At 35.2% G+C, this 23,180-nt stretch overlaps 1 protein-coding gene across 7 annotated transcripts in view; it reads left to right on the top strand.

Annotated features, from left to right (window-relative positions):
* Window positions 1-269: 269 nt before the first annotated feature.
* The window catches only part of LOC131435115 (lachesin-like), a 122,362-nt gene continuing 99,451 nt past the window's right edge, over window positions 270-23,180 (top strand). For 5 of the 7 annotated variants that reach the window (XM_058602659.1, XM_058602658.1, XM_058602652.1 and 2 more), the window contains exon 1: window positions 270-376. The gene's annotated coding sequence lies outside the window, so the exon portion shown is untranslated. The other 2 variants (XM_058602656.1, XM_058602657.1) reach the window with 2 other exon arrangements.

Below are 23,180 nucleotides of genomic sequence, written 5' to 3'. Positions count from 1 at the left end.
TTTTTCACCCTTCCAGGAATTGTCGATTCACCGGAATTTCATACAAAGCAGCAATGTAGAACAAAATTAAATATTTCGCATTGCATTTCTGCACCTTGTGAATGAATGAAGTCACGAAAAGATTCGTTTCCAATGCTATGCTTCGGTCCTTTCGCGCTGAATTCGGTCGAAAGATTCGTTGGCTGGCAAGGACATGCGCTGTTGTATTGTTTTGGTGTAATATGATCCTTGCATGATAGTGTCAACCAAATTGAAAATACAACAGTCAGTCCTGCTTTGGTCGTCTTTCGATGTGCTTGTGCGTCCGGATTGTGAAGTGTGTTGGAACATAACGGATACTGTTAGGAGGGGTTGGCGTCGTTTTGCGGCAATAATGGTGCGTGGTTTGATGGTGAATCGGGATGATCCATTTGTCGGTTGGGAAGATGTAGTGAACGAGTTGCGATAGCTCGGCCTGACTCGTTGGACTGCATCTGGGTTTGACCCTGAGGTGACTGACTGGCTGGCTCTAAAAGCGGTGGAAAGTGTAATGGAAAGAAGTACACACTTACCGGGAAATTTCAAATAGGTTGCCAAGTGATGATAACGAAGTGAAGAAAGTTTTTCCGTACCAAGCCTATCTCGTGGTGCAAATTGTTCACTTTAGTGTCCCAGAAGTGCAGACCATAGTGATAAATTGGATTTGTGATGCTAGTTGTCAACGTAGCTACAACCGTTATTACCAACTAGATTTACAGTTTTGCGTAATTGGATAAACGTCAGTAGCTTTCAGATACGTTTAACGAGAAAAACGAGAAAGTTCTGCTTAACTGATGTAACGTGGATGGAACGAAAACTAATGCGTGAAGCCCGACAGTATAATGGAGCAGTAATTGGAAGCTTCGGGAGAAAGTTTTATTCTATGTCCTAACTGATTTACGATAGTAATGTATGAAATTCACACAAAGTTTCTGGAGATGTTTTTTTTGTGTGCTAAGTGGTTGAATTTATCAAACCATAACTTAGGGATGTATACAGATAACGACAAGTCAACGAAAACCATAATCAAACTTTCTCCTCATCGGATTAGAGTATGATTTCTCAAGTATTGCGTAGATAAGAAATGAATTACTCCTTTGAATAGTGAGAATGATGCTGGATAGTAATGGAACATATATAAGTACATAACAGTACATATGAGTACATAACAAATGGGTAGTGGATGTAACGTAATGAATAGGTTAATGGCAATCACCATTGAATTGTGATTTGAAAAATAAAAACACGAGCTTAATTTTGAAAATCCGGCTTTTGCTGATGATTTCAAATGATTAAAAATTGTGAAGAGAATAGTTTTCGGTTCAATAAAAGTTTACTGTTAAAGATGGCATTTTGCAAGTAATTCATATTTTCGATTGAATATTTCAATAGCATTTGTCCAAAAAGTGCGTATACACATCTCGAAAAAATATCGCTTTTTATAATCTGCATACTGGAATTGCCTTTTTGAGAATAGTAACAATTGGAGGATAATTTTGGATCAAAATTGGACCCAAAGATCTTTCTTGTGAATTTAAGTTTATAAAAATCGATGCAAGCTCCATATCGGTGAATTGTTATTACTAATAGTGACTCCATAAATTGGTAATAATGACTATATGCACTATAAGATCGATATTAATTTTCGCATAGCACATTAGCACATTTTTTGAAACGTGTTTTGATGCTCTTATCGGTTCCTGGAAAACTATTCCGTAGTCATTCCGACTACTCGAAAAATCGTTGGATGGATGGATGGATGAATGGCTAAGGCTAAGGGAATAGAAATGCTAACCAAAATATGTTTATAGGACATACATATAAGTTTTTTAGAGAAGACAGGATATTTACAGAATTAATGGAAAAACATGTTTTAATCCTCAAAGTGATGTAATGACGCCTTTCTCATATAACTTATGTTTTAATAAATAATATAAAAGGATTCATCAAAAAACTTTTATTCCAATTATTTCTTTGAACATACGCTAATATAACCTACACAGATAAAAATATTTCGTGAATTTACATCTATTTTCATGCACATATTTGGTTTAGAAAATTAAACATAGAGTTACTTTACAATTATGTACTTTTTGAAAGATACAGTTCTATTCATTGTGCAATCGAATTTAGTTTCGCATCGATGATGGTTTTCAATCAAGATTTCGATTCAACCTATGTCTATTCCATGTTACTATTGATTTACATGTCATGTAAATTTCATTATTTCTTTCTGTGTAGCATTACATATTGAATTACATATTGAAACAATTTTGAGCCATATATAGAAGAACTTTTTTTTTGCATCATCTCCCTAAATGCTACCTCGTTATCCTGTTACTAGAAGCCGGATCAGGATGAAATTCAATGACAAACTATGGGCTATAGGGCCTTTTATTTGAATTAGAGTTGCAGAAAATAGTTTATGTGGTTTCTGAGCAAATCGAGTGAACTTTTTTAATAGTAAAATTCAATAGCAGGCTACGAGATCGAGAGAGTTTGTGAAAATCGGTCCTGCCATCTCCGAGGAAATCGATGGCAATTTTTCGTAATATACACACACACACAGGCATTTTGCGAACTCGGCGATCTGAGTCGAATGGTATATGATACTCCGCCGTCCATGCCTCGGTTCAAAAATCGGGTTTCAAAGTGATTTCTTAGTCTTTCTATTTTGAGAATGGGAACAAAGAATTTCAATGCTAAATAATTGGATGAGTAAAAACATACGATTGAGATTGGGATAATATTGAAAACAAAAAAAAAAAAATTATTGCATGTTTTTATTTTCGGAAAGATTGGAAGAAATATTATTGATCAATTAAGTGTGTGCATTAAGTGTTTGAATGCTCAAAAAATCGTTTTAAGTGTACCGTGTGCAGTAATGCGTTAAATAGTCGGCTTACTATGATAATAGGTTGAATGCTGGGCTCAGATGGAAATTGAAATGGTTTTCCGATTCCAATCAATTAGTGAAAATATTCGTCTAACAACACTCAAATGGCCGATTATTTATTCTCCGCAGGCTACGTGTAATAGTCCGAATCCATGAATTTTCCTATTAAAGAGATATGTGCGACAAACGTGGTTATAATTTTATTGTTATAGTAAAAGTTTCAATAACTTTATCGCAGGTGAAGGGCAAAAGTATCAATCGAACTCTTCGTTTCCTCCTACCTTTGGATGGTTGCCTAGTAAGCACGTAGCGAGGCGTAGTTTCTTTTGATATACAGTGTCAGTGAAAGCAATGGATTTTTTCCATTAGGATAAATTACTTGTAATGATTTGTTGCATACCCTGAAGATGCACTTTAATTTCTAGTAAAGGAATGATTTTGAGATCGAGTTTGAAGTCGGAAAATTTCATTGGCTTACATAAAGAGTGGTTTAACATACACACATAGAACTAAACACCTGTTTCAATCCACCTAGTGGTGTAATGATGCCTTTCTGATATCTCACATATTCTCATATACAAATGTGTGGTATTCTTCAAAATTATTTTCTTTGATTCTTGAAAAACAAAAAGGTTTGTCAATTAACTAGTATAACCTACAGAGTGTAACAGGACTCAGATCGGTTAGCCCATCTCTGAGGAAACGAAGAGTTCCACTATTGCAGGTACTACCGAAACCGGTATATACGAAGTTGGTTCGAGAAAAGTGGTTGCGATCCATTTTTGAGTCTATGGCTACAATCGCCGGTCGTTCATCAAAAACCCAAAAACAAAGAGAGCCAAATTAATGTTTGGCCGTGGTTCAAAAGGTATTAATTTATCAAAACATCTTTTTTAAGAAAATCAAAAAAAAACACAAAAACTACGAAAACTTGAAATTTTTAAATTTACCTTTAATATATATATATATATATATATATATATATATATATATATATATATATATATATATATATATATATATATATATATATATATATATATATATATATATATATATATATATATATATATATATATATATATATATATATATATATATATATATATATATATATATATATATATATATATATATATATACACCGAAACCTACATTTACGAACTAAACGGGGGTTCGTAAAAAGAGGTAGTTCGTAAAAAAAGTTTACGTTATTTGGGATTTGGTTCGTAAAAAAAGTTTACGTTATTTGGGATTTGGTTCGTAAAAAAAGTTTACGTTATTTGGAATTTACTTCGTAAAAAAAGTTTTGTGTGATTATTGTGGAAACCGCGCATCATATGTTTATTTTCGGAACGGATGTGAAGAGTAAGTGCAGAGAATGATGTTTGGGCTCGTTTCATAATCCAAGATGGCGGCTTCCGGTTTATTGAGATTGCCTAAAACCCCTAACAATATGGGTATCTTCGGAACGGAATTGATGAGTAGATGTCGGAAAATGATGTTTGAAGTGGTTCTGAAATCCAAGATGGCGACTTCCGGTTTGTTGATATTCCTTGAAAACCCATACAATATGAGTATTTTCGGAACAGGGTTAATGAGTAGATGTCGGAAAATGTTGTTTGAGGTGGTTCTTAAATCCAAGATGGCGACTTCCGGTTTGTTGATATTCCTTGAAAACCCTTACAATATGGGCATTTTCGGAACGGAATTGATGAATAGATGTCAGAAAACGATGTTTGAGGTAGTTTTGACATTCAAGATGGCGACTTCCGGTTTGTTGATATTCCTTGAAAACCCTAACAATATGGGTATTTTCGGAACGGGATTGATGAGTAGATGTCAGAAAACGATGTTTGAGGTAGTTTTGAAATTCAAGATGGCGACTTCCGGTTTGTTGATATTCCTTGAAAATCCTTACAATATGGGTATTTTCGGGGCGGGATTAATGAGTAGATATCAGAAAACGATGTTCGAGATAGTTCTGAAATCCAAGATGGCGACTTCCGGTTTCTTAATATTTCTTGAAAACCCTTACAATATGGGTATTTTCGAAACGGGATTGATGAGTAGATGTCAGAAAACGATGTTTGAGGTAGTTTTGAAATTCAAGATGACTGTTTTTGGTTTGTTGATATTCCTTGAAAACCCTTACAATATGGATATTTTCGGAACGGGATTGATGAGTAGATGTCGGAAAACGATGTTTGAAGTGGTTCTGAAATCCATGATGGCGACTTCCGATTTGTTGATATTCTTTGAAACCCCTCACAATATGGGTACTTTCGGAAAGAGATTTAAAAGCAGACGTCGGAAAATTATATTTGAGGTGGTTTTGAAATGCGAAACAGTGACTTCCGGTTTATTAGTATCTTTTGAAAATGTTTGCCATTTTTTTAAATTGGTATTCCTTTAAATCATTATACCGTTCCAAAAATATCCATATTGTAAGGGTTTTCAAGTAATATCAACAAACCGGAAGTCGCCATCTTGAATTTCAAAACTACCTCAAACATCGTTTTCTGACATCTACTCATCAATTCCGTTCCGAAAATACCCATTTTGCAAGGGTTTTCAAGGAATATCAATCAACCGGAAGTCGCAATCTTGGATTTCAAAACTACCTCAAACATCGTTTTCTGACATCTACTCATCAATTCCGTTCCGAAAATACCCATTTTGCAAGAGTTTTCAAAGAATATCAATCAACCGGAAGTCGCTATCTTGGATTTCAGATCCACTTCAAACATCATTTTCCGACATCTACTCATTAACCCTGTTCCAAAAATACCCATATTGTATGGGTTTTCAAGGAATATCGATAAACCGGAAGTCGAAATCTTGGATTTAAGAACAACCTTAAATATCGTTTTCCATATCTACTCATTAACCACGTTTCGAAAATACCCATATTGTAAGGGTTTTCGAGGAATATCAACAAACCGGAAGTCGCCATCTTGAATTTCAAAACTACCTCAAACATCGTTTTCCGACATCTACTCATCAATTCCGTTCCGAAAATACCCATATTGTAAGCGTTTTCGAAGAATATCAATCAACCGGAAGTCGCCATCTTGGATTTAAGAACAACCTTATGTATCGTTTTCCATATCTACTCATTAGCCACGTTCCGAAAATACCCATATTGTAAGGGTTTTCGAGGAATATCAACAAACCGGAAGTCACCATCTTGAATTTCAAAACTACCTCAAACATCGTTTTCTGACATCTACTCATCAATTTCGTTCCGAAAATACCTATATTGTATGGGTTCTCAAGAAATATCAACAAACCGGAAGTCGCCATCTTGGATTTCAGAATCACTTCAAACACCATTTTCCGACATCTACTCATCAATTCCGTTCCGAAAATACCCATATTGCAAGTGTTTTCAAGGAATATCGATAAACCGGAAGTCGAAATCTTGGATTTAAGAACCACCTCAAACATCATTTTCCGACATCTACTCATTAACCCCGTTCCGAAAATACCCATATTGTATGGGTTTCCAAAGAATATCAACAAAACGGAAGTCGCCATCTTGGATTTCAAAACCACTTCAAACATCATTTTCCGACATCTACTCATCAATTCCGTTCCAAAAATACCCATATTGTAAGGGTTTCCAAGGAATATCAATCAACCGGAAGTCGCCATCTTGGATTTCCAAAATACCTCAAACATCATTTTCCGGAATCTACTCTTTAAACTCGTTCCAAAAATACCCATATTGTAGTAGTTTCCATGGAAATCGCTTTCGATGAATGACAAAACCTCTTTTTACGTAGTAGGTTCGTAAAAAAAGTTTACGTTATTTGGGATTTGGTTCGTAAAAAAAGATTACGTTATTTGGGATTTGGTTCGTAAAAAGAGGTACGTAAAAAGAGGTAACGTATAAAAAGTGTTCGTAAACGGAGGTTTGGGTGGAAACCTCCATTTACGAACTAAACGGGGGTTCGTAAAAAGAGGTAGTTCGTAAAAAAAGTTTACGTTATTTGGGATTTGGTTCGTAAAAAAAGTTTACGTTATTTGGGATTTGGTTCGTAAAAAAAGTTTACGTTATTTGGAATTTACTTCGTAAAAAAAGTTTTGTGTGATTATTGTGGAAACCGCGCATCATATGTTTATTTTCGGAACGGATGTGAAGAGTAAGGGCAAGAAAATGATGTATGGGCTCGTTTCGAAATCCAAGATGGCGGCTTCCGGTTTATTGAGATTGCCTAAAACCACTAACAATATGGGTATATTCGGAACGGAATTGATGAGTAGATGTCGGAAAACGATGTTTGAAGTGGTTCTGAAATCCAAGATGGCGACTTCCGGTTTGTTGATATTCCTTGAAAACTCTTACAATATGGGTATTTTAGAAACGGGATTGATGAGTAGATGTCAGAAAACGATGTTTGAGGTGGTTCTGACATCCAATATGGTGACTTCCGGTTTCTTGATAATCCTTGAAAACCCTTACAATATGGATATTTTCGGAACGGGATTGATGAGTAGATGTCAGAAAACGATGTTTGAGGTAGTTTTGAAATTCAAGATGGCGACTTCCGGTTTGTTGATATTCCTTGAAAACCCTTACAATATGGATATTTTCGGAACGGTATTGATGAGTAGATAACATAAAATGATGTTTGAGTTGGTTCTTACCATGTTTTGGGTGGTTCTTAGATCCGAGATGGAAACTTCCGGTTTCTTGATATTCCTTGAAAACCCTTACAATATGGGTATTTTCGGAACGGGATTTATGAGTAGTTGTGAGAAAACGATGTTTGAGGCGATTCTTAAATCCAAGATGGTAACTTCCGATTTGTTGATATTCCTTGAAACCCATTACAATATGGGTACTTTCGGAAAGAGATTTAAAAGTAGACGTCGGAAAATTATATTTGAGGTAGTTTTGAAATGCAAAACAATGACTTCCGGTTTATTAGTATCTTTTGAAAGTTTTTGCCATTTTCCTTTAACTTGGTATTCCTTTAAAACACTATACCGTTCCGAAAATATTCATATTTTAAGGATTTTCAAAGAATATAAATAACCGGAAGTCGCCATCTTGGATTTAAGAATTACCTCAAACATTGTTTTCTGACATCTACTCATTAATCCCGTTCCGAAAATACCCATATTTCAAGGGTTTTCAAGGAATATCAACAAACCGGAAGTCGCCATCTTGAATTTCAAAACTACCTCAAACATCGTTTTCTGATATCTACTCATCAATTTCGTTCCGAAAATACCCATATTGTATGTGTTTTCAAGGAATATCAACAAACCGGACATCTACTCATTAATCCCGTTCCGAAAATACCCATATTTCAAGGGTTTTCAAGGAATATCAACAAACCGGAAGTCGCCATCTTGAATTTCAAAACTACCTCAAACATCGTTTTCTGATATCTACTCATCAATTTCGTTCCGAAAATACCCATATTGTATGTGTTTTCAAGGAATATCAACAAACCGGAATCCCGTTCCGGCCATCTTGGATTTCAGAACCACTTTAAACATCATTTTCCGACATCTACTCATCAATTCCGTTCCGAAAATACCCATATTGCAAGGGTTTTCGAGGAATATCAATCAACCGGAATTCGCCATCTTGGATTTCCAAAATACCTCAAACATCATTTTCCGGAATCTACTCTTTAAACCCGTTCCAAAAATACCCATATTGTAGTAGTTTCCATGGAGTCGTAAATCGCTTTCGATGAATGACAAAACCTCTTTTTACGAAGTAGGTTAGTTAAAAAAGTTTACGTTATTTGGGATTTGGTTCGTAAAAAAAGATTACGTTATTTGGGATTTGGTTCGTAAAAAGAGGTACGTAAAAAGAGGTAACGTATAAAAAGTGTTCGTAAACGGAGGTTTGGGTATATATATATATATATATATATATATATATATATATATATATATATATATAATATATATATATATATATATATATATATATATATATATATATATATATATATATATATATATATATATATATATATATATATATATATATATATATATATATATATATATATATATATATATATATATATATATATATATATATATATATATATATATATATATATATATATATATATATATATATATATATATATATATATATATATATATATATATATATATATATATATATATATATATATATATATATATATATATATATATATATGACCCTAACATGGCTTGTAAGACCAGTGCCCTATGCCTTGAACCGCCAATCCGGGTTGAATTTTCAATTCAACTTATGTCTATTTATTGGAGGACTAAGGACTGGTAATATTCGTGATGAGAGGCGTAGTGTTTCTTCTCTAGAGCCTCTTTCTTTCATGTATTTTGATTTTGACACATTTATGGCCAGCCCGATACGCCTAGCTTCAGCTTTCAGTTCGATGTAGGTTTCCATCATCTTCTAAAGGTTACGTGTATCAATATCAATATCGTCAGCGAAGCCAAAAGTTGTACGGACTTTCGGAAGATAGTGCCACTCGTGTCGATCCTCGCTCTTCGAATCACACCTTCCAGGGCAATATTGAACAAGATACAAGAAAGTCCATCACCTTGACGAAGCCCTCTCCGAGATTCGAGAGCGTCCCAGACACTCGGACGTAGCACATCACTCTATCCATCGTTGCCTTGACCAATCGCGTCAGTTTATCCGGAAAACCGTATTCGTGCATTATCTGCCATAGCTGTTCTCGATCGAATGTGTCGTATGCCGCTTTGAAGTCAATGAATAGGTGATGCGTGGGTATGTTGTATTCACGACACTGTTGGAGTACTTGTCTTATCGCGAATATGTGATCCGTAGTGGCGCTGGCTCCAGTTAATCCCGCTTGGTACGGCCCTACCAAGCTGAATTCCTTAGCTATTGCTGATAGACGATGACAAAGGATTTGGGAGAGTACCTTGTAGGCGGTGTTCAGCAATTTAATTGCGCGATAATTGCAACAATCTAGCTTATCACCCTTTTGTAAACGGGACATACCACGCATTCCATCCATTCCTGCGGTAGAATCTCCTCCTCCCAAATCTTATAAATCATCCAGTGCAGCGCTCTAGCCAGTGCCTCTCCTCCAAGTTTGAGCAGCTCGCCTGGTAACTGGTCGTTGCCCGCGGATTTGTTGTTCCTCTGCTTGCTGATCTCCTCATTTTGTTTTGATAAACTTAGCACAATGTTGAAGAATTTCTCTTTTAAAATTGTTCATCCGGTAAAGTAGGAAATATTTACAATTTCTATTTAGCCCAAGTAACCAAAAGCTCGTAAAAAAGTTTGGCTTAAACAGCATGCAAAGTGTTCTGAACAGTCCGTTTTTAGGGATTACTCATACTTGAATGTTCACCCGACGCAGTAGAACAAACTGAAGTTTCTTTTATTGTTTTTAAGCAGCGAGAAAGTTTTCTTACAACTTTTTCTGTACGTTGAAGTTGCCTGTTTGTGCACTAATATAGTGCATATTTTTCAGATACTGTGGATTTTTTGGTTGCTTAAATAGACGATGATTAAATTTTAATTAGATATTGATCTTACAAATTTGAACATTCTTCAAAGAATATGAAATATAACAGATCGGCTGGAAAGTTTGTATCGTTTCTATGAGAGGGCGCCACTAGAATTAAATCCATACCATTTTCAGTTAGTACCAACCTTCGAAAGATACGTGTATAAATTTGACAGCTGTCTGATTATTAGTTTGTGAGATATTGCATTTTGAGTGAAGCTACTTTTGTTATTGTGAAAAAAATGGAAAAAAGGAACTTCGTGTGTTGATGAAACACTACTTTTTCATGAAAAAAAGTGCCGCCGATACTAAAAAATGGCTTGATGAGTGTTATCCAGACTCTGCACCGGGCGAAGCAACAATTCGTAAGTGGTTTGCAAAATTTCGTACTGGTCATATGAGCACCGAAGACGATGAACGCAGTGGACGTCCAAAAGAGGCTGTTACCGATGAAAACGTGAAAAAAATCCACAAAATGATTTTCAATGACCGTAAAGTGAAGTTGATCGAGATAGCTGACACCCTAAAGATATCAAAGGAACGTGTTGGACATATTATTCACGAATATTTGGATATGAGAAAGCTTTGTGCAAAATGGGTGCCGCGTGAGCTCACAATCGATCAAAAACAACATTGAATTGATGATTCTGAGCAGTGTTTGGAGCTGTTATATCGAAATAGAACCGATTTTTTTCGTCGATATATAACAATGGACGAAACATGGCTCCATCACTTCACTCCGGAGTCCAATCGACAGTCAGCTGAGTGGACTGCACGCGATGAACCGAACCCAAAGCGTGGAAAGACTCAACAATCGGTCGGTAAGGTTATGGCGTCTGTATTTTGGGATTCGCATGGTATAATTTTCATCGATTACCTTGAAAAGGGAAAAACCATCAACAGTGACTATTATATAGCGTTATTAGAGCGTTTGAAGGACGAAATTTCAAAAAAACGGCCTCATTTGAAGAAGAAAAAAGTTTTGTTTCATCAAGACAATGCACCGTGTCACAAGTCGATGAAAACCATGCTGAAATTGAACGAATTGGGCTTCGAATTGCTCCCTCATCCACCGTATTCTCCAGATTTGGTCCCCAGTGACTTTTTCCTGTTCTCAGACCTCAAGAGAATGCACGCTGATAAAAAATTTAGAAGCAATGAAGAGGTAATCGCTGAAACCGAGGCCTATTTTGAGGCAAAGGACAAATCGTACTACAAAAATGGTATCGAAAAGTTGGAAGATCGCTATAATCGCTGTATCGCCTCTGATAGCAATTATGTTGAATAATAAAAACGAATTTTGGCAAAAAAATGTGTGTTTCTATTAAACGATACGAACTTTTCAGCCGAACTGTTAAAATGGCAGTCTCAATTCATTATGGTAATCATCTTGAACATTGATCTATTTGCCACTTATTATGTGCGCTTAGTGTAGTCTTAATCATTCGATAGCAAAACGCACGGAAAATCGCTTAATTTGATCTTAGCACTTCTACAGCTCAATGATTCATTCAAAAATTTGGTTTATTAGGCTCACACTCACAATGACCAATATTATGTTATTTTTAAACAATTTTTATTTAGCCCATTTTCGTATACATAAGCTTTACGTGGCCGATTTACCCATGTTTTTGTTACACAATAGTAATTTTTTTGTTGGATCTCGTTGTCACCCTTCTTCTAGGGGGAGATGAGCTTCCATTTCCTTCTAGCGAAGATTGGAGGTCATTTTGTCCGTTGCTCATATCATCCATTGCTACATCGTTGGAGTTGTGAGCGGTTTCCGTTTCCTTGTTTTCATTGTTGATCGCAGTCTTGGGTTCATTTGCAGTTGCTGTAGATGCGCTTTGTACATTGATTGCAGTTGATAGCTGGTTAGATGGTGAAGGTGTTTTTGAAACAGAAGCACTGCATTCACTAGTTTCCGTTGTTGAGCGGTTGTCCTTGTTTTTGTTTGTATTGTTTGTTTTCGCAGTTTCAGTGCAAGGTTTGCCGTAGTGTGCAGGTTGTTCACAAAACTGACATGTAACCAATTGATTTTCATACGTAATCAACGTTTTACACGGATGTATCCCATCTTGATTACAAATTATGTAAGATTGAATTGCTTTACGTAGTTGCATACGTACCACTCGCACGCCATTCCGGATACCCGGGAAAAATTCCGCCATACTTCCCTTTCGATGGAAAGAACTTCACCGTACTGCGACATACTTTCCCAAACGAACCCATCGCTGGTCTGCTAGTGAAGGTCATGCACGCGTACTTCTATGGCATTGTCCACCATGTACACAGGGATTTTATATTGAACATTATCATGATGAACACTGTGCACCCCGTTATTAACCGAAGCAAATGTAATTGCATCTATTTCACGTTTGAACATAATGTACACACAGTTAGACGCCTTGTTGAACTGAATCTCACTTACATCATTAACGTTTAGATGCATTCGTTCCTTAAGCAATATGTCAATTTCGGTTGGTGGTGGTCTTTTTCGACTGTGTCGGACGAGATGCGAGCACGAACTGACCAATATTATTCATCTGAGTCCATCAACTGGTGTACGATATCAGAATTTTTTCTCCTGCCTACAGCGATACTTCTAGAACAGTCATATGCATTCCGTCATCATTTATGTTGATTTCGCACTTAGCAACGGGGGTTTGAGCAAACCTGATATAACAATCAGCTTCGAAACTGATTTTCAGTTCAACAACGTTAAAACTAGGTTCGAAACTAGCATCAAACAAACGGGTTGACAGTAATTAGGGTGGAAACTGGGATAGGTTTGGCATCAAGCGAAAACGACATTAGTAAGCAATAATTCTGATACCCAATTACGCGCGTGGTTCGATATGACGAATTACATGAATCAAGTATGCATTTGAAATCTCCACACAAAACAACTCGTAGCGCGCCTAACAAATTTTTCGACGATCTAGTATTCTTTTCTTCGACGGCCAAACACTTATGCAACTCGTTGCGCGCTAAACGCCAATCGTAGATCTAGCAAGTATTGGCATTTTTCAACGGAAAATTCCATTGTCCATTCAAAACAATTTTATGGATTTTTCATACTTTTCCGGCAAGTTTTCCTAATTGTTTTTATGTACGAACCCGGTGGGGGTAAAAACTGTTCAAACCGGGGTTGGTTACCCGATATGCTTACTCGTATCCTAGCCGGCACCGCGGGGAGGTAGGGATAGGAGTTTCATGAAAACTAAAAACACCGAAGAATATTCATAAAAAAACACATGCGGACTGATAAAAAAGCATAATCTCTCTCATAGGTGAATTTAGCAAGTTTTATATGTTGACGATCTCAAATTTTATTAAAAAAAATAACAGTCAACAATGCGCTTTCATTGAAGTTCTATTAGAAGAAAACGCATGGTACTTAGTTGTAGTAGTTCCCTTCTAATAGAACTTTAATTGAGGCGCATGGTTTTTGGGGAAAAAACATATTTTCGAAAATCACGACTGAAATTTTTCACATGTGATTTTAAGACAAAAAGTTCATCGATCAGAAAACTCATTACTAAAATATTCAGTACTGACTTTTTGACAGCGCGATTCTCACTGAAATTAATTTCACATCGTATCACCCGCGTAAAAAACACCTTAGTGTATCAAGAACCAAAATCGAACATGCGAACCCAGACTCCGGGAAAGGGAAATCCAGTAAGTCAGCATAGCGTCTTAGATTTTTAGCTGACAAAATAGTACATTACTCGCTATTAATCAAAATTTCCAACATATACATTTAAAAACATTTGGCTTGATACATTCTTTTCGAATCTTAAAAATATTTCCAATCAAATTTTGAAATAATATTCATAATTGATAAAAAATTGACTGAGCTGTAAGTGTTCAGAACCTGGTCACATTGCTATGTGTATTTTTTCTTGAGTTTCTAATTTGCATCCCTATATAGAAAACAAGAATGTGTTTCACATCAAAATATTATAAGGAATTAGTTGTTGCACGCAGGTTGTGTTCATTTTAGCGACGTACAATTCGTCGGTTGTTTCGAGTATAGTATATTTTAGGTTCATTTATAATATTGTTGTTCTTCCGGAGATAATTATACTACTAAACATGTATCAATCTCGTTCGAATGAACGCCTAGTCGGTCTTAAATGTATATAATAGATAATTCTTTTTATACGGTCACATCTCCTAATTAAAGCAAATTCTTCACCCCGTCTCCGTTTGAAATATTCACTCCGTGATTATGTACAACGTGATTTAAAAATTTTACGATGTTCCGTCAAGTTGCTGGTAATATTGGTTTAATTTTGTCGAGCGCTAATACCGTTTTCGTTTTTGAATCTACACACGCGCGACTCAGACTCCGAGTAAAATGAATACGTGGTACGTGCCCTAAACAACAACTAAACTCATAAAAAAAAAGAAAAAAAAAAACAAACTCGCATGAATGCGTGATGCGACCCGAGAAAATTTTCAGAGCGAAACTACGCGATTGGAGTCCGATCTAGAGCGACCCCAGGTTGCTATAAAAAAACATTTAAAAAGTTGTTTGAGCTGTGAGCTGTCGGGCTGCTCTGATCAATAATCGAAAACGGTATAAGTTTTCTTATGTCGTTTTCGCTTGAGAAAACTGAAACTGACCCAAGGTAGTTTCATCAAACAAACACTTTTCACGAAACTGTGTTGATTTCGCACTTAGCAACGGGGGTTTGAGTAAAACTGATTTAAAAACCAGGTTCGAAACTGACTCGATTTTCAGTTCAACAACGTTGAAACTAGGTTCGAAACTGACTTCAAACAAACGGTTTGACAGCAGTTAGAGTGGAAACTGGGTTAGGTTTGGCATCAAGCGAAAACGACATTAATTTTCATTAATTGGCTTGGTGTGATACGGCTGTCATTGATGTTAGAAACTTCGAGTTGGGATCTTACAAGGGTGAAGATTTTCTTTATTTACAACATATATTTTTGTTACTACCTTGCGGCTTCTGTTTTGGAGAATTTCATGCTATGTAGGCTAACGTTCCGTCTCACTTGTTCAATGACCATTTTTCTGCTAAATATTTCTACAACGAAACTCTTCATCACAATCAAGGCTTGCCTCGTTGTAGTACAAGTCATCCATGTTTCAGGTTAAGCACTTCGCTTTGTACCTAGTCAACCTATCAGCGACATTGTTCCGTTTATTCGCATATCGCTATACTGCATTGTAATTTTCGGTTGACTTACTACTGCTTTTATTTGAAAAGGTGTGAGTTAGCACAAAATTACTCATAATGAGCAATGTGATTTTATTTTTCTTGAAAAACTCCCGACTTGGATGAAGTTTATTTCAATTATTTCCAGCAATCGCTAAGCGTGAGAAGTGACAAAGCAGATAAACAATAGAACTTTTTTTCATTCGCTGCTCATTTCAGAAAAGTTTTTACTCAATCTACGTCAAAGCAAGACATGGGTTTTGTGAGCCCGACTAAGGGTGGGGTTGGTGGTACTAGGACTTGTTCAACTTTGTTTTAGTAACGTAACTAAAGCTAAACTTGATGAGTGTTTTTTTTTTCTTTTGAGAGATGGGATTTTTCCATTAAAAAAGCACATGCGACTAGATAATGACAACGGAATGAAATGAAACGAAGTGAAAGTTTAACTGAGTTTCTACGTTTTGCATCGTTACTTGAATAACGCTTATATATTTTCAACACCATTGACCTTGTAATTCCAGAACCGGAAATCTAATCATGATAAGATTTCATAGCAATCTACGGATAATAAGGCCTTTAATATGTATCTAAGTTTGTGAAAATCGGTCCAACTATACCGGATAAATTGTAGTAAGCTTCACTGTTTTCTATTCTTGTGGAACCAATATTGCCGAAATGAATTTATTTGGTCATCAACTTATAAGGACTGTGATTTGGGACAATTCTACTATTTTTAAATAAATTTTAATGCATTTCTCATCAATAAACTTCACTGAATCTTGAATGAAAACAAGAAAGTTTATTTGGGCATAAACTAGCATAACCTCTGCGAAATACTTGCATAATCGCTCTGACACATACACACACAAACAAAAATATATACATACTTACACACTGTTACAATATCATATTGCTCAATTTGAAGAACTGAGTGGAATGGTATATGTGACTTAGCTCTCTGGGTTTCTACTAATCGAATTTTCAAGCGAATGCATAACACTGATGAAGTTGAAACTTTTGCACTAATCAACCTGCAATTCAGGAACTGGAATTTGATTCAAAATGAAATTCAGGTACTTTACATAGTATCTCAAGCAGTTTGATTTGAATTCAAGTTTCTTAAAATCGGATTTAAGGAGAGCACTGTATGAAAAATTGTTGGTTTGTTGTTTTTAATCGATCGCATAGTTATTTGAATTCACTACCACCATGTCATTCTTTTGAAGCACATAAACTTTGAAGCATGTTTTCTAGGAATCATCCGTTCACACGATAAAAATAAAACTACTGATCCAATCGACAATCTTTTTTTTTATTTTTTCAAGTCATCGTACAGAAATGTGAGGAACCTCTAATATGTAAAAAATGGATTTATTATTTTCCTGTTTTAATCCACCTAGTGGTGTAATGATGCCTTTCTCATATCAATCATACTATCATATATAACAGTTCGGCTGAAAAGTTCGTATCGTTTAATAGAAACACACATTTTTTTGCCAAAATTCGTTTTTATTATTCAACATAATTACCATCAGAGGCGATACAGCGATTATAGCGATCTTCCAACTTTTCGATACCATTTTTGTAGTACGATTTGTCCTTTGCCTCAAAATAGGCCTCAGTTTCAGCGATGATCTCTTCATTGCTTCTAAATTTTTTACCAGCGAGCATTCTCTTGAGGTCTGGAGAATACGGTGGATGAGGGAGCAATTCGAAGCCCAATTCATTCAATTTCAGCATGGTTTTCATCGACTTGTGACACGGTGCATTGTCTTGATGAAACAAAACTTTTTTCTTCTTCAAATGAGGCCGTTTGTTTGAAATTTCGTCCTTCAAACGCTCTAATAACGCTATATAATAGTCACTGTTGATGGTTTTTTCTTTTTCAAGGTAGTCGATGAAAATTATACCATGCAAATCCCAAAATACAGACGCCATAACCTTACCGGCCGATTGTTGAGTCTTTCCACGCTTTGGGTTCGGTTCATCGCGTGCAGTCCACTCAGCTGACTGTCGATTGGACTCCGGAGTGAATTGATGGAGCCATATTTCGTCCATTGTTATATATCGACGAAAAAATCGGTTTTATTTCGATATAACAGCTCCAAACACTGCTCAGAATCATCAATTCGTTGTTGTTTTTGATCGATTGTGAGCTCACGGGCACCCATTTTGCACACAGCTTTCTCATATCCAAATATTCGTGAATAATATGTCCAACACGTTCCTTTGATATCTTTAGGGTGTCAGCTATCTCGATCAACTTCACTTTACGGTCATTGAAAATCATTTTGTGGATTTTTTTCACGTTTTCATCGGTAACAGCCTCTTTTGGACGTCCACTGCGTTCATCGTCTTCGGTGCTCATATGACCAGTACGAAATTTTGCAAACCACTTACGAATTGTTGCTTCGCCCGGTGCAGAGTCTGGATAACACTCATCAAACCATTTTTTGGTATCGGCGGCACTTTTTTTCATCAAAAAGTAGTGTTTCATCAACACACGAAATTCCTTTTTTTCCATTTTTTTCACAATAACAAAAGTAGCTTCACTCAAAATGCAATATCTCACAAACTAATAATCAGACAGCTGTCAAATTTATACACGTATCTTTTGAAAGTTGGTACTAACTGAAAATGGTATGGATTTAATTCTAGTGGCGCCCTCTCGTAGAAACGATACGAACTTTTCAGCCGATCTGTTAATACTGTGGTGTGGTCAAAATAATTTTCTTCGATTCTTAAAAGAATAACCGAATTCGGTTTGTTTGACCGTCTACTGGTAAAAACTATCAATTGGAAAAGATTTGAGGTCGATTTAGAAATTTTTTAAAATTTTTTTCCCATTTTCAGTGATGGTATACAATTTTTAACACACTTTACCCTATATTTCCTGATCCGGAAATCTGGTTTGTTTGACCGTCTACTAATAAAAACTATCAATTGTAAAAGTTTTGAGGTCGATTTAGAATTTTTTTAAGGTTTTTCCCCATTTTAAGTGATGGTATACAATTTTTAACACACTTTACCCTATATTTCCGGATCCGGAAGTCGGATCCGCATGAAATTCAGGAATTAGACATGGGACTATAGGACCTTTCATTTGAGCCTAAGTTTGTGAAAATCGGTCGCGCCATCTATGAGAAAAGTTAGAACCCATATTTTCTTTTTTTGCACATTTTACCCCATAACTCCCGAACCGGAAGTCGGATTCAAATAATATTCAGGAATTGTTAAAGGGACCTCAAGAATTTGAATCTAAGTTTGTGAAAATCGGTTCAGCCATCTCTGAGAAAAGTTAGTGCACTTATTTTCACAATTTTTTGCACATTTTACCCCATAATTCCAGAACCGGAAGTCGGATCCAAATAATATTCAGGAATTTTGTATGAGACCACAAGACCTTTCATTTAATCTAAGTTTGTGAGAATCGGTTCAGCCATCTCCGAGAAAAGTTAGTGCAAAAAAACGTTACATACACACATACGCACATACACACACAGACATTTTGCGTGCTCGACGAACTGAGTCGAATGGTATATGACACTCGGCCCTCCGGGCCTCGGTTCAAAAGTAGGTTTTCACAGTGATTGCATAACCTTTCTATATGAGATAGGCAAAAATGTGTCCGAATGTAATCTTTGTAGCCATCATAAGGTTTATTTGAAAAAATAAATTATGCCATCGCATTATTTTTCCAAATAATTGTGAAAGATCACAAAAATACTCATTTTTCAGAGCTATTTTTGATAAGATTCGGAAAATCCTCCGAATTTTCCAGCCATTTTCATCCTGTAAATAGATAAAAGTATTTCAAAGGACTGTGTTTTTGGTTTTGGCAAATTTTCCAAAATTTCCATCGAAAATTTCCTAAAACCACCATGCGCGCGGGTACTTGGACCTGAAACATTTAAATAGTATCTGAGGTTGACGCACTTGAGACAAATTTCCTATGCTGAATATGTTTAAAATTTTGAATAGATTTATTGTTTAAACATTATTTTTCTTATCCTCAAACGTATACCTACAGAAACTCCAATAGAAATTTTCTAACAACATAACATAAAATAATGAAAGTTGATATCTTTTACCATTTCAAAAAGTGTCTTCCTTAAGAATCAAAATTATCGTATAGGCGCGGCCTCCAGGCCTTCAAAATTTATATTTATATAGACAGCAACATATTTTCTTGTAGAATGCTGAAGTATGAATCAGTTGCCATTATCCCGTCGATTTTAAGCCCAGTTTTAAAATATATTTTCGTGTTTTGCATCACCGCTCTGTGTAATTGAATGAAATTCGGGAATTTTCTATTGGATCATGAGAACTTTGATTCGAACCTATTTTTTTTAAATCGGTCGCGCAATTTCTGAAAAAAAAATGAGAAAGTAATTTGAAATAAGAATTTTCAAACTAATTATCCTGTAATTCCGTAACCGGAAGTCGAGTTCGAATTAAATTCAGGAACTTTGTATTGGACTACAAGACCATTTATTTGAAGTTCATGAAAACTGGTACAGCCATCTTCGACAAAAGTGAGTGCACAAAATGTTAAATACATACTTACACATACACACAAACCGACATTTTGTGTGCTCGTCGAACTGAGTCGAATGGTATATGACACTCGGTTCATTTCTTTTTTTTCATATTTTTTTACTTCTGCTCATTAACGTTTTGGCTTAACGTGGACGTTTAACAAATAAAAAATATTCATTTTTATTGCTGGATCTCATTTTTTTTCCTGGGCGGAGAGGCGTTATCATTGCACAGTGTCTAAGAAGCAAAATTAGCAGGAAACAATTGTTTACGTTTTTATCATTGGCCGTAGAGATTTGAAGTCTTCAGCACATTAGTTGCACTTAATAAACTGCGTTTTTCGGCCATAGTGGTTTTAGGGTGGTCCTGAAATAAACCATGAACTAAAAAATTATTTCCAAATCCGGATGAGATAGAACAATGCATCCGTCCACAATAATTTAGAATAATCAATTTTAAGCAACTTTGTCGAGGATATTGGATGTATCTGAGTGTCTGAGAAAAAGTTGGAAAACTGTTATTTTTCTATCTAATTTAAATCAAAATTTCTTGCAAGTATTTTTGTACGTTATCATATAACATTTACCTTAGTAATATACTAAGAAATGTTAGAAAATGGAATGGAGAGTGTATTTTCATAACAAATATTTAAAATCTATTATTTGGAAATTTGTTGTACGTAAGATATATCTTTTAAACTTTTTATCTTTCTCATAAAGAAAGGTTATACAATCACTGTGAAAACCGAACTGAACCGATGTCCGCAGAGCCGAATATCATATACCGATCAAAAAAGTGTGTGTGTTTGTCACATTTTTGCACGTATTTTTTGTAGATGGTTTAACTGATGTTCGCAAACACAATTTCAAAGAGGACCCCAGCAAAACCTCTTAAGTTTCATTTCATTTATACGCAATTACATGGTGAAAAGCACCAACAAATCAATTTCCTAGTGTTTTTTATAAGTGTAGGGGAATTGTCGTCCCCCTCGGAGAAATCGGTATACCTGATAACGATGGTGGGCTATCTACCGTTGTATTTCACAACTAGAGGTGTACGTGTGCGAAGATGATGATTGCAAGTTCATCTTTCAAAACGCTAGGTAAAACAAATTTCCATTCATTAAATTATTTATACATTATTTACAACGTTTACTTATGCAAAAAGTTATTTTTCGAATGAGAAAAATAATTTTTTACCTTCGTTATTTCTGCAGCACCCAAGGTTCTTTTTCAAAAATGAAAATTTTCAGTTCCGTTTTCAACATATGAGATTATTCTCGAATAATTTTATTCGTTCCGCACGGGAAACCCTTCGATCATAAAATTGCGATATCGCAGTTTTTGATTTTTCCGATAGTTGATTAAACTAATTTCTTTTTGATTTAACCAATATGGTTTTTGATTTGCATAGGGTAAGTGCTCCCTATTTCATCTCATTTGTAAGGACGTCGCCTTCAAACCCCGATTTAGCCACTAAAATCACTGTAACTATTTCATATTATTGCTTCATTCGCCTTGCTCCACGTTGAAAATTGATTCACATTTCTTGAAAATTCAACTAATATTTATAAAACAGCTAAAACACTAATGATGTTTTCACTACTCTGCTCCTAATTTCATCTCAATGGATTTTTATCCATCCTATCGTTGATCTTTTATTCATCCTATAAATTAGCAATGGCAACAGCAATCAAAACAAAATATACCACTATTACACTCTCACCCGCATTCGCATCCCAAGTAACATTTTTAATATTAATAAATACTTGTAGCTGTCTTCAATGCTACATAATAAATCTTGCAATAAAACTTTAAACTCCACGAAAGCCTACTGAAAACCTCTATAAGAGCATGTTCCTGCCAAGTGGACCATTCTTCAAAAGGTTTATAAATCAAAATGAAGAATCAGCATAAACCTGTTTTAAAACTCCAAATTCAAGAAAATTTTGAAACCAGCTTTACGATCAACATTAAATTTATTTGGATGGAATGAATTCCGCTCTAAGTAAACTGACGTTTTGATAATAATTTTCTTGACTATGTGTGTGTCATGTCTACTTTGAATGCAATCAGTAAGAATATATTAGACTTTTTTACGAGTTTGAAGCTTTTCCGAACCTTAAAAACTTCATGCGCTTTTATTTTTATCGTGAATGTAAGGATAAAAATAAGAATTATAACTAATCGCCTTGAAATAAATGCGGTTTTTGCGAAAGTCTTCATGATTTATGAAAATTATTTTTTGTGATTCATCGTCATTTTTGTATAAAACTATTTCGTGGCGTTAAAATTTGGGCATACATTTTGAAAACGAATCACGAAAGTCCATCATATTCCTTCGTTTTTGCATTTCGAAGTTTATTTGATGTCAATAAATGCTACGGTATTTGTTACCGCGATATTGACCATGTTGTTTGGACATGCGTGGAGTATCGTGATGTCAGATCTCAACTAATAAATTCCTTGCGTACCCAAGGTAGACTATCCAATGTCCCAGTTCGCGACATTCTTGCTTGTCGTGACGTTCCTTACATGAAACTTGTTTATTATTTCATTAAGTCCATTGGAGTTCCAATTTAAATTTTATTTTATGTTAGATTGTTTTCTCTTCCATGAGTTCAACCAATAGCCAGCTATCTTATATTAAATAAAAGTGATGAACTGATACAAACAAACCTGAAGTAGTTATAAGATCATGTACAAAATAAATGTATTTCATTTAATGTAATTTATAATAGCAACTCGCTTGATAAAAACAGTGTTTAGATTAACTAATGAATACCAACATACTAATAGGATATTCGAAATGTATTAGGTTTAAAGTACTATGTATTGTAGATGCCACGGCGAAGAAAAACTTATGTATATTGCCTATGAAATAAACGTATTTATGAAAAAAAAAATGCTACGGTATAGAACATCATAATGGCGGCCATGAAATTTCCTTTAATGCAAATTACACTTTACCTAAGAAGCAATAAATAAAATAGCCTACAACTAATGT

The sequence above is a fragment of the Malaya genurostris genome, chromosome 3 (assembly GCF_030247185.1).
Source record: "Malaya genurostris strain Urasoe2022 chromosome 3, Malgen_1.1, whole genome shotgun sequence".
Lineage (NCBI taxonomy): Eukaryota > Metazoa > Arthropoda > Insecta > Diptera > Culicidae > Malaya > Malaya genurostris.
Note: the sequence above shows the minus strand (reverse complement) of the source record. Positions and strands in the feature narration are given on the sequence as shown.